Raw genomic sequence first — 12,244 nt, 5'->3', positions numbered from 1 at the left:
TTTGTATGTTTGGTTGATGGGCTTGTTTATTTTTATTTTCTTGCCTTGTCTTTGTTTACTTTGTCTTTATGTTTTTTACACTTTAAAGGGTTCAGTGCTGCAGTCACTTTGCCTTAGTGTTTATCATCAAGACGTAGTATCTATCCTTTTCTTTTATTTTGTTGCGATTTGTTTGATTTCGTAAGTCTATTTATTGGGTACATTTTTTAGACTTAAGGAACGATTGGTGTAGGCTGTTCAAACCTGTCTATGAGACACTATTGTTTTTCTTTGATAAGTCTCATGGAGTTGTATTGATTTAGGAACTCACCCCTTATATAGGTCCATTCAACCCTTGAACCTATTGAGCGATATGGCCTGGGAGCTCATCCCCTTACATGGCCCTTGCCATGGAGTTTTTTGCTAGGTTCTCAACCTGATATTAGGATAGAAAGACAAGTTTGATAAAGTAACTTCATTCATTCAAGCAACATTTGCTTTTACAAAAGGTTTTTGTTTTGCTACAAACCAAACTTTCTAAACATAAAACCTTCTAAGGGTTTTTCCGTTCCAGTGCCTTGGAAGCCTTTTGCCTTCTGAATCTGCCAGCTTATAGGATCCGCCCTTGTGTGCTTCGAGGATGGTGTAAGGACCTTCCCATTTTGGGCCTAGTTTCCCTTGGTTTTCCTTTTTGCTGGCTTCATTGTTTCTGAGGACTAGGTCCCCTGGCTTGAATCTTTCGTTCTTGACCTTTTTGTTGTAATAGGCCTCCATCCTTTGTTTGTACTTGGCTTCTTGTATTGCTGCTTGATCCCGGGCTTCTTCTAGGAGTTGCAAGTTCAACATGGTCTCTTGTGTGTTTACATTGGGATCCATGTTGACAACTCGTTGGGTTACAACTCCTATTTCAGCTGGGATTACGGCTTCGGATCCGAATACCAAGCTATACGGTGTCTTTTTGTGACTTGTTTTTTCCGTCGTTCTGATTGCCCATAAAACGCTAGGCAATTCCTCCAGCCAATTACTTTCATATCTCCCCAATCTTGTCTTGATGCCCTCTACAATACTTCTGTTGGTTCTTTCAACCTGGCCATTTGATTGCGGGTAGGCTACTGAGCTGAAGATTTGGTTGATCCTGTACTCCTTGCACCAAAGGCTGAAGGGTTTCTCGGCGAATTGTTTCCCATTATCGGTGACAATTACCCCCGGTAACCCATAGCGACATATGATATTCTCCCAAACAAAGTCTATGACTTGTTTTCCTGTGATTTTGGCAAGGGGTTTAACCTCTGGCCATTTGCTGAAGTAGTCGATTGCTACCAATAGGAATTTTACTCCCCCTTTGCTTGGAGGGAATGGACCGACAATGTCCATTCCCCATTTATGGAATGGCCATGCTGAGGTTATGGGGACCAAGTCGTGTTTGGGACTTTTTGGTATCGGTGAGTGGATTTGGCAGGCATCGCATTTCTTTAGTTGCTCAGCGGTGTCACGATGCATTGAAGGCCAGAAATATCCCAAATTCATGAGCTTTGCAACCACCGATCTAGCTCCAAAATGAGCTCCACATATTCCTTCATGCACTTCTTTGACCAAATATTTGCTTTGTTCAGGGCCCACACACCTTAGTAATGGTGCAAGGTATCCTTTTTTATAGAGGATCTCTCCTTGCAACACATATTGTCTTGCTTTGATCTTTACCCTTTCAGCTTCCATTTGGTCGTTGGGTAGTTCATTGTTTTGAAGGAACTTCTTTATGGGAGTCATCCAATTTGGACCTTCCTCGGTGACCACATCTTGCACTTCCAATTCATCAATTGAGCGAGCCTTCAACACTTCAACCAACACCTTTTTTTGTCAGGTGGGCGAATGTGAGGGATGCTAATTTGCTTAAGGCATCTGCCTTTTTGTTTTGGGATCTTGGAATTTGTTTGATGTTGCATGCTTGAAAGGTGTTCATTAATTCCTTGGATTTTTCTTTGTACCTTCTCATGTTGGGCTCTTTGGCAACGTAGCTGTCATTGACTTGGCTTGATACTAGTAGTGAATCAGTGAACACTTCAAGCTTGTTGACTTTCATTTCTTTGGCTAGCCGGAGACCAGCAATCAGTGCTTCGTATTCAGCCTCGTTATTGGTGGTCTGAAAGTTGAAACGAAGAGCATATGTGAATTCTAGCCCTTCAGGGTTGATTAAGATTATACCAGCTCCTGACCCTTCAACGCTTGAAGCTCCGTCTGTGAACAGTTTCCAGGCTTCAGGGTTGGAGGGTTCAGTGGTTGTGGTGTTTACTTCCTCAGTCTTTTGGCTTGGGATTTCTACTAGAAAGTCAGCCAAAACCTGAGCTTTGATTGCTTTTCGTGGGACATAGGTGATGTTATGTTCACCTAGTTCCACTGCCCATTTTGCCAATCTTCCCGAGTTTTCAGGTTTTTCAAGCACGTTCTTAACGGGTTGGTCAGTGACCACTTGTATAGGATGTGCTTGGAAGTACCTTCTAAGCCTTCTGGCTGTTTGGACCAAGGCCAGGGCTAATTTTTCAAGGGGAGGATATTTGGTTTCAGCCAGTTTTAAAGTTTTGCTGAAAAAATAGACGGGTACCTGAGCCTTATCCCTTTCAATGGTTAGGACGGCAAGCTTCCCATTCAGGCTTTCAACCTCCTTCTTGGTTCTTGGCGGTTTAGCTTCGAGAACAGCCTTTACTTTGTTAGGGTTGGCCTTGATGCTTTGCTTTCCCACAATATGACCCAAGAATTTTCCTTCATCAAACCCAAACGAACATTTTTCAGGGTTAAGCTTCATGTTGATTTTTCTAAGATTCTTGAAGGTTTCTTGGATGTCATCAAGCATCTGGTATTCCGTTTTGCTTTTGATCACCAGGTCATCGACATATGCTTCCATGTTTCTTCCAATTTGGCTTTCGAAGGCTTTATCGACGAGCCGTTGGTAAGTGGCTCCCGCGTTCTTGAGGCCAAAAGGCATTTTTTGATAGCAGAAAATGCCCTTGTCGGTGTGGAAAGCCGTCTTTTCTTCGTCTTCCTTTTTCATGAGGATCTGATGATAGCCTTTGTATGCATCGAGAAAGCATTTGAACGGGTATCCCGTGAGTGAATCAACCTTGAGATCAATTTCTGGGAGTGGGTAACAATCTTTAGGACAAGCCTTGTTAAGATCTTTGAAATCTATACACATTCTCCAAGAGTTATCAGGTTTTCGAACCATAACAGGATTAGCAATCCATGACTGGTACTTAACTTCTCGAAGAATGCCAGCTGATACGAGTTTTTCAACCTCTTGGCAAGCTGCTAGGCTTCTTTCGGGTGCCAGGCTTCTTTTCTTCTGCACCACTGGCTTGACGTTTGGTGGTATCCTTAGCTCATGTTCAGCAATGCTTCGAGGAATCCCGGTCATGTCTTCGGGGGACCAGGCGAATACATCGCTGTGGTGTTTTAGCAGCTTTTCAAGGTATGAAAGAGTTTCTTGAGAAAGGTTGGGGTTGACCCTTATCCGCTGTTCGGGGTACTTAGGGTTGATGACTAACCCCTGCTTGTCTTTCTCGTCATCGGGACTTTCTCCTTCGATCAGGTAGGCTTCCTGAGAGGGTTGGAGGGTTGCAATCCCTCTCTCAGTGGGGAACTTGACAGTGCCATGGCCAACAGATACAGCCATGTAAAATGCACACTGTCCGGGCCTCCCTATGATCACATCATAGTTGGAAGGGATATTGATAACCACGAAGGTTAGTGATCGAGTCCTTTCCTTTAAACCTTCCCTGAAACATACGTTAAGAGTTATTTGGCCCAAAGGCTTCAAGGTTATATCAGCGATACCTTTTATGGAAGTCCCGGAGGGTTGAAGCCTTGAACGCTCCTCATTGCTTAATCGGTTAAAGAATTTTTCGAACATGATTTCAGTGGCTGCTCCCGTGTCTATGTATGCTTTGCATGTTTGTAAGGTCCCCACGAGGGCTTCGACCACAAGAGGGCCAGGTAGTGGGTCCTTCTGTGTTGGGGGGAAGCAGACACACTGAAGTTCCCAAGCTTCCAGGCGTTGTTTCTTGTAAGGGGCCTTGTCATCAGAGTACACCATGTTTACTTCCTTACCTTTGCTTTCAGCCATCTTGTCTCGAACTCCTTTTACCAAGTGGGCAAGTTCTCCCGACTTGACGGCCTCTTCAATTCTCTTTTTCAGTTGGAAGCAATCATTGGTGTGATGTCCCTTTTCTTCATGGAATTCACAGAACTGAGTGGAGTTCTCGTTTTTCCGACTTTTGGGAAGAGGCCTGGGAGGTCTGAAGTTTTGCTTGACCTCTTCCGTTGCCAGGATCTCCTGAGGGGTTTTGGTGAGAGGAGTGAAACTCATGTTTTTATCTCTGCTTGAAGGGTTACGCCCTTTAACCCTTCGAGGGTCTGAACCCTTAGGGCGTCTGTCGTAAGAGTTGAAGTTGCCTCTTTTTCTAGCTGGACTGCTACTTCGCCAACCAGAACCCCTTTTCCTTTGTTCCTTGATGTCAACAGCTTCTTCTCCTCGGATGTGAGCCTCGGCTCTTTCAAGGGCTTCTTCCAAGGTTTTGGGTAGAGATTTGTTGAAATCTCGTGTGAGATATTTAGAGGTTATGGCGTTCATAAAACCGGCAACCCTCATTTTCTCATCAGCCCCCACGTAGGTTAGCCCTTCTTTTTTGTACCGTTCAATGAATGCTCGTAGGCTTTCGTCATCTCGTTGTTTTATTTGGAAGATTACAGTCGCGTCTTTGACGTATCTCCTTTGTTGGGAGAAGTTTGCCAGGAAGCCTCTGCTGAGATCATCAAAGCTTCGAATGCTTTGAGCAGGAAGGTCGTTGAACCAAATTCTAGCAGACCCAATGAGGGTTTGCATGAACATTAGGCAACATTCAGCATTCGACCATTTTTCTATTCGAGCAGCACCAGTAAAGATTTGAAGATGATCTTCTGGATCTTCGGTCCCATCATACGTTTTGATGTGGGCAGGCATTTTGATTTTTGACTGGAAGTCATAATCAGCTATCTGTCTTGAAAAGCATGAAAGGTTGCTTGGCTTGTAAGGTTTAGCCAAGTCCTCTTCAGGTCTCGTGCCTCCGTTGTTATTATTGCCTTGGTTTCCCTGGGTGGCCAGCACTTGATTGATGAAGTGCTGCCAAGGGAAGTGGGCCATCATCTGAGACATCACATTGGGCACGAAATTGAAACCTTGAAGGCTTCCAGGACCAACCGAGCAACTTACCCCAAGAGGGGTGTTGGCAACAGCACTTCGTGCTAAAGGGAGCACGGACAGGGCTTGCTCCCATGTGGTATTCAGAGAAGTGGGACAACTAGTCACTGGGGATTGTAGGAGTTGGTCGAGGGTTAACTCGTGTCCCAGAGGAGTACCACTAGCGGTTGGTTGGGAAGAAAGAACAGGATGAACGGTGGGGTTTGTCATAGTAGACAAATAAGGATGAAAGTTTGAAGGGTTACTGGGACCAGCTTCCCCTCTTGTAACGAAGGGTGGTAGAGGTGGTCCAGGAGACAACGTCGGCTCAGGCTCGTCATAGTCTAGACGAATCCTTATACCTTTTTCCCTTTCTCTGTTCACATGTTGGTTAAGAAGTGATCTTAACTCAAGGAAGTTATTAGCGACCCCCTCGGGGGTAAGTTCAACGCGTGTAGGAGTGTCAGATACACCAACGTTGGGAGACGGAGCTCCAGATCTGGATGGGGTTGGTGTGTTAAAGGTGAGGAACTCGGGTGTACTCCCCGGAGTTGAAAAAGGCGTTGTTATTGTTGTGTGAGCTTGACCACTTCCCGGGGTAGAGGTGTTAGGAATCTGGTTCACCTCCCCCGGAGATCCACTTTCTGACATGGTGATTTTGAACGAAAGGAGCTACACGTACCAGGTCTCTTTTGAGGAGAAACAGCGGCGTAGCCCCACGGTGGGCGCCAACTTGTTGATACAACAAACACAGGACCAAGGATGGTAGCTTAACTGGTCAGGCAAAAGGGCTGAAGGGTTCAGTTTTGCCTAACGCAGGTCGCGGGGTCCCTCCACGTTTGCAAAACGTGGAAGGAGGTTCACTAGTATGATTGAGATATTTGCTTTGAAGTTCTTTCTTCGAGACTAGCTCGAATTCAGAAAAGAAAGCAAATGAGATGAATTTGATGAAGAGTACTTTGGAGGTGACAAAGAACTCTTGAATGACAAGAGATTAAGGAATCTCTGCTTTTCGGAATGTCCAGGAAGTGTCTTCGAGCTGTCTTCTTATAGTGGAAGACACCTCTCGAAATGGTATGGACTATACTAGTGGAACCTGTTTGCTTATGGAGGGTTTCCCCTTTTGGGGTTCAAGGCTTTGGACCCCTGGTTAATAGGGTGTGCCTGTACAGACCTGCTCTGACTTTGTGAGTTGGTGAGCGTGAGTTGGTGAGATGAGTTGGTGGACATGACTAGTTACTGTTCCTCGATTCACTCATTATACAGCTTTTCATCCGATGAACCTTTCAACCTTTTAAGCTCTTTGCATATTAGTGATTTTATTTGTCTTTGGGCTACCCCCGTCGTCACCACCCGAGAAGGGCTCACATCTAATTAGCTAGTTTATAGAAATTCAAACACCAAATGTAAGTTGCCGAGTTGCTAAGCATACAACAGAGAGAGTCAGAAACTAAATTTTGTATATAACAAGTTATCTGAATGGAATGGAATGGATGATTACGAGGGATTGAAGAAAAGGGTGTTTGGTTGGTCAATGTAATGGAATCACCCATTCCAAAATGCATTCCATTCCCTCAAAATCATTCCTTCCACCCCCCATGTTTTTTTTCCATTCCATCCCTCTTGCACCATTCATCAACAACACCACAACCCACCACCTTCGCCACAACCCATCACCACCACCACCCACCACCGACGCCATCGCCGCCACCTGCCACCACCTCACCCCGACAGCCACCGCCGCCGCCGCCACCCACTCGCCACCGTTATCACCCATAGTTGCGACCAACCGCCAATGACACTCGCCGCCGCCTCCCACCACCATCGTCGACGCCACCACCACCACCGCTACCACCAACCGCCGCCACCACCAACCAACACCTCTGCTGCCACACCACCAACTGCCACCTTGCCACCACCACCACCGCTCGTCGTCGCCGCCGCACCGCCACTCGCTGCCACCACCACCACCCATCGCCGCCGCCGACACCCACCACCGCCACCTATAACCACCCACAATCACTACCACCGACCACACCACCACCACCACCACTCACCGCTGATTTTATTACTCTGTTTTTCTTGCCTACCGAACAATACACAATAATAACTCATTCCATTCACACATGGTAACCAAACAAGACATGGAATGGTAATGATCCATTGCATTCCCTCGTCCATTCCATTACCTCGTCCATTCCATTCCTTCGTCCATTCCATTACCCCATACCAAACAGACCCTTAGAGATTTGTCCGATTTCAAATCAAAATGATTGTTTAATTGTATTGTAGCAAAAGTGATGAAACTTTTTTCTCACTAAAGTTCTTTGGTTTGGAAGCAGCGGTTAAACAAAACTGTAATTTTCGGGTTTCAACCAATGTTAATTTCGTCCTTTAAGTCAATTGTCAATAAACGTTAAGGGGAATGAGATTAAACCGTTAATATCATGTTTTATGATTATAAGTTTTGTTTCTGACTCAGTCACGCTGTGAAACATGTATCGGGCTTTTGATGAATAATCGTCATTATCTGAATGCTTGATGTTTCATGTTGGCGTCTTTCTAAATCAATGATCACATTCTGTTTTATCGATTTGCTTCCAATTATATTTTTTGAAATTGATTGAGTAAAACAAAGGTTTACTTGAAACGGTGACACGACGGTTCTTGAAACGGTGACATGACGGTTTCGAATTAAAAATCAACATTGATCGGCTTGTTCTTGGTTCCAATCGTTAATCAATCAAATAATGCTTGCGTGAAAACGGGTGCGCCAGTGTCTTCTTCTTAATTGAATTGAAGGTCCGAGAAAGAGATATGGGGATGATAAGATTGGGTGACTGGGATGTAGGAAAAAGACTAGTGTGTAAAATTGGTATGACAACAAATGAAGGGTTGGTATATATAGGCAATGTAAAACCCCTTCGAAATGGTGTTACCCTTTGACTGCAATCCGTTTATTTAGCCGATGCGTTGGTTCATGCGGAGCATGATGCAAAACGACACCCTGTTTTATTTGCTTGCGAAGCATCAAGGGATGCGTCGGTTCATTTGAAGATGCAATGTAAATAGATTACGTAGAGAATAGGTGAGTTGGCGAAACGGTATATATGTTGGTTTTTGTATATAGAAGAGATTCACGCGTTGTTCTTCGAAAGTGGCAATTCAGAAGTTGTTCGTATTCTATGCGAAAATATGTGAATGGAAATTGAGGAGTTTATATAAGTGGAACCAACGGAACTTATAATTAAAATTTAACTATTAATTAATCTATACTATTATAAAAAGGAGAAGTGATGTACGAAAAAGTAATTTGACCAGGGGTACACATTTTTAAGAAGCATGTACAAAGGACTGCAAGCTGGTAGAAGAGGAAGTTCATCAGATTTTAAGACGCTCCAGGGGCAGGCTAGGGATTTCACCCATGAACCCTAATATCCGATTATATAGCTTGTAAATGAATCGTCTTGCAATTGAGACGTGAAGATAGAAAGGCAGATTGAATGCGAATGATGGTGGGAGTCTCCAGGTTGCAGATGAAGCATCATGTGTTTCATTATCAACAACGGTAGCGGTTAGCACGAAGCCAATCGTTTTGGTTTTGCAGTTCCCGAGGTATGATCTGTTTGTGTTTTGAGTGTAGTTGCTGTTTGATGATTAGATAAATTAGTCTATAATTTTTGATTCAGATTGTGTGATTTAGTTTTCATTTTTTTTACCTGATTTTCAATCACTTGAAATGGTTCCTGACGTATGCTTATCAGATGGTTCTGAATTTGTTTATGTTTGGCACAATATGTTGTTGTTTATAGGGTTTTGAGTGACTGGATATATACCGATGTTGATTATTGTGTTTATCTTGCAGCAACAAGCAGGAATCTTATGAATCCAAATCAAGCCCAGGCTGAGTTTAGGTGTCCCAAATTTCCTGTCATTTTGATAAAATGGAATAAAGTAATTCGTTTTCCCCAAATATATATACCTAAATTTGTGGTTACACACACCCAGATCAAATTTTCCTAAACCACACTTGTACACATGGGTTTCCTTTGATTTTGATCTAAACTCATAGAAAATCATCGCTTTAAAGTCGGTAGGATCACCATCAAGATTGGTCTCTGATGCTGGTGTCTTGCATGATTGGTAAGAAATAGGTTTCTCATTCCTTTTTATATGTTAGCATAATCTTGTGTGTTTTTCTTTGATTTATCCGCTTATGTGAAATTATATTTTAAATGTAGGTGTGAACCATTTCCCACTTATCCACTGACATACGACATGCTTCACGCAAATGAGCTCCTTTCATACTTTATAAACCGTTTGCTTGTTATGATACAACATTTCTAACAATGTGTACCAAGAACGAGTCATATTTGTAGATAAATTGAAGTTTGAGATAGAAACCGAAGTGCCAGGAAGATGATATTGAAGAAAGTGAAGTTCTTGAAGGTTATAGATGCAAGAATCACACATGTGTCAAATGGCGTTACGCTTCATACGCCCATTGCAGCTATGTATAGTTGATTAATGGGTCGCTCTGGCATTAATCTAGCAATCGGACATAGATAATATTTTCACCGGATCGTTAATGGGTCGCTCCAGCATTAATCTAGCAATCGTGTTGATCATAGGTAGGTTTTTCATATCATTTGTTTTTGTTCCTACTGTTTTTACAACTGTTGATAACAAAAAAAGATCATGTTTATTTATGTACTAACGTTAATGTGTTACAGGTTGCGTATTTGCAACTTCGATCGTGAAAGAAGAATCCGACAAGTTAGGAACTATTATCGGGATTGATCTCGGGACTATTTATTCATGTGTTGGTGTTTATAAGAACGGACACATTGGAATCATAGCCAATGATCAAGGAAACCGTATCACCCCATCGTGGGTGACTTTTACGGACAATGAGAGGTTGATCGGTGAGGCGGTCAAGAATCAGGAGGCTGTAAATGCCGAAAGGACCTTATTTGATGTCAAGAGACTCATTGGCAGAAAGTGTGAACTTAATACTATATTCTTGCGTCGTGGGATATAACTGAGTACGTTTTGTTTACTTATTTCACATTGTAACTTTGTTTTGCTATGTTTGAGGATAAAGAAGTCCAAAAAGATATGAAACTGAAGGTACTTCATTTGTCTAATCATACACGGGTCAGGTTGGTGCCATAAGGGTACATTTTTATTGGTCTAAAACAGGTCGGGTTGGTGTCACATTGTATTTGATGAGTAAAAAACGTGCCAGGTTGAGTTGTAGGATTCTTGAAACCGTGAAATTTTCTCAGGATCCAAAAACCGGAAGATATAATTAGAAAATCTATCACATTACTGTGGCAAAGGTACAGATTGCTTAATTCCACGCGATATTATATTATCTTTCAAAAAAAGTAAATATATTTCTTTGGTTTTGACATTTTGTAGGATTCTTCACGATTCGGTTCTGTTGGAGAGGTTTCGATCGATTTTGCAAGTTATGCAGAGGCTACAAAGCTTTCTTCTCTATCTCTTCCTCTTATAAACGCTAATTCTGGAGCTGTATTGCATGTTGGTCCCTTCTTCCTTTCGATTTTTTATGGTAACTAGATTTGTTAATTTGAGTTTAATAATTGTTTATGTCGTTTGAATTAGGTATCGATTCAAAGGGTGCAACGGACTTCTGATCAGAGGTAAATATAAATTTAAAAAAAAATGTTTTCGTTTTCTATTCCTTTTAACTTGTTAAAGTATTTTGTGTATACTTATACAATTTGCAGGGACATTGATGGAATTTATGATGACGGTCATTATGATCGAAGCTTGAGGTTACACTTTGGCAATGGTGACGTAGAAGAGAGTTCCGATGCTTTTTCTATGATAAATCTGTAAGCTTTTGACCGCTTGTTTTCGTAAAGCGATATTATGTATGCAGAGTATATACACATTCTTTATTCCATTGAAAAATTAAAGACGATTTTGATAAGAATTTTTCACGAAAGCTAATTTAATTGTGATTGATATAAACGACGTTCGTGTCTGCAGGTACAGTACTTTGAATGGCTTTGGTTGTCATTTGTGGTCAACCATGCAGCGGGAAGTCAACAGGCGGCTCTTTGCCTGTCGGAAGCTCTAAACGACCTAGAATCTAAACCTAATGTCCAAATCATCGACGAAACCTCCTTTCACCTCGACCGTAATCAAACCTATGCAGAAATGACCTCAGAAAAAAACTTACGCGAAGTGCTTAGATCCGAAGTAGATCGATCATTATCAAAAGACAACATAATAATCGTCGATACCGAAAATAGCATATACGGTTACCGATACAAGTTATGGACCCTAATGTTTGTTGTTTCTGTTGGGCTGCTGCAAAGTCAACAGACCATACGTTTACCGGATGTTTTGTAGCTGCAGTGGCTTGGTTTAAAAAAGTTCGCCTTAAGAGCGCTTAAGCGCAAAACACATCTAGGCGCAAACCCCATCGCCTTGTGCGACATAAGGCGCACGATGTACAAGAAGCGCAGCTGAGGCACGCTTCAGTGAGACCCCCGGCTCGATAACAAGGTATCATGGTTTAAATTTTTATAATCAGCATCAGCAAATAACTTTTCTGCAAATCAACAGTTTGACTTTCTAAAGTCAGCTTGGTTCATCCATTCTGCAAATGCAAGCTTGAATTGTTCAGGTGTAAGAAGCTACAAGAGTTGAGTTAAAATGTAGCATAATTGCTTAAATGAAGTGATAATGCTATGTTTTTTAATATCAACAGATTATTTCCAGCATGAAATGAAGTGATAATCCTTTATGTTTTTAGAATAGAATTCCTTTATAAAGTGGTTTTTTGAATTAAATTATGATTCCATAAATTAGGCATGTGTGGTATTCAGTAGCTTTAGAAATATCAAGTCTGAACATTAACACATGTGGTTATATTTGATATTGATTGTGCAGAGCATCTCAAACTTTGTATACATGAGTTATTTGTGGTTATATTTTATAACAACCCTCGGTAAAACAGACATCCTCATAATATTTCCGACACCCTAATATATTTTAAATATCTCAATGTGTCTTTAT

At 42.1% G+C, this 12,244-nt stretch overlaps 2 long non-coding RNA genes across 2 annotated transcripts; both read left to right on the top strand.

The window, feature by feature from the left end:
- The first annotated feature begins 8,555 nt into the window (after nucleotides 1–8,555).
- LOC118489184 lies at nucleotides 8,556–9,280 on the top strand. The gene is made up of 2 exons (XR_004886637.1): nucleotides 8,556–8,803; nucleotides 9,054–9,280. It is a non-coding gene; the product is annotated as an uncharacterized LOC118489184 (long non-coding RNA).
- Nucleotides 9,281–9,923: 643 nt separating this feature from the next.
- LOC110905271 lies at nucleotides 9,924–11,283 on the top strand. Its single transcript, XR_002573002.2, has 5 exons — nucleotides 9,924–10,233; nucleotides 10,613–10,735; nucleotides 10,820–10,857; nucleotides 10,945–11,052; nucleotides 11,210–11,283. It is a non-coding gene; the product is annotated as an uncharacterized LOC110905271 (long non-coding RNA).
- The last annotated feature ends 961 nt before the right edge of the window (nucleotides 11,284–12,244 follow it).

This window comes from Helianthus annuus, chromosome 2 (genome assembly GCF_002127325.2).
Source record: "Helianthus annuus cultivar XRQ/B chromosome 2, HanXRQr2.0-SUNRISE, whole genome shotgun sequence".
NCBI classification, from domain to species: Eukaryota; Viridiplantae; Streptophyta; class Magnoliopsida; order Asterales; family Asteraceae; genus Helianthus; species Helianthus annuus.
Note: the sequence above shows the minus strand (reverse complement) of the source record. Positions and strands in the feature narration are given on the sequence as shown.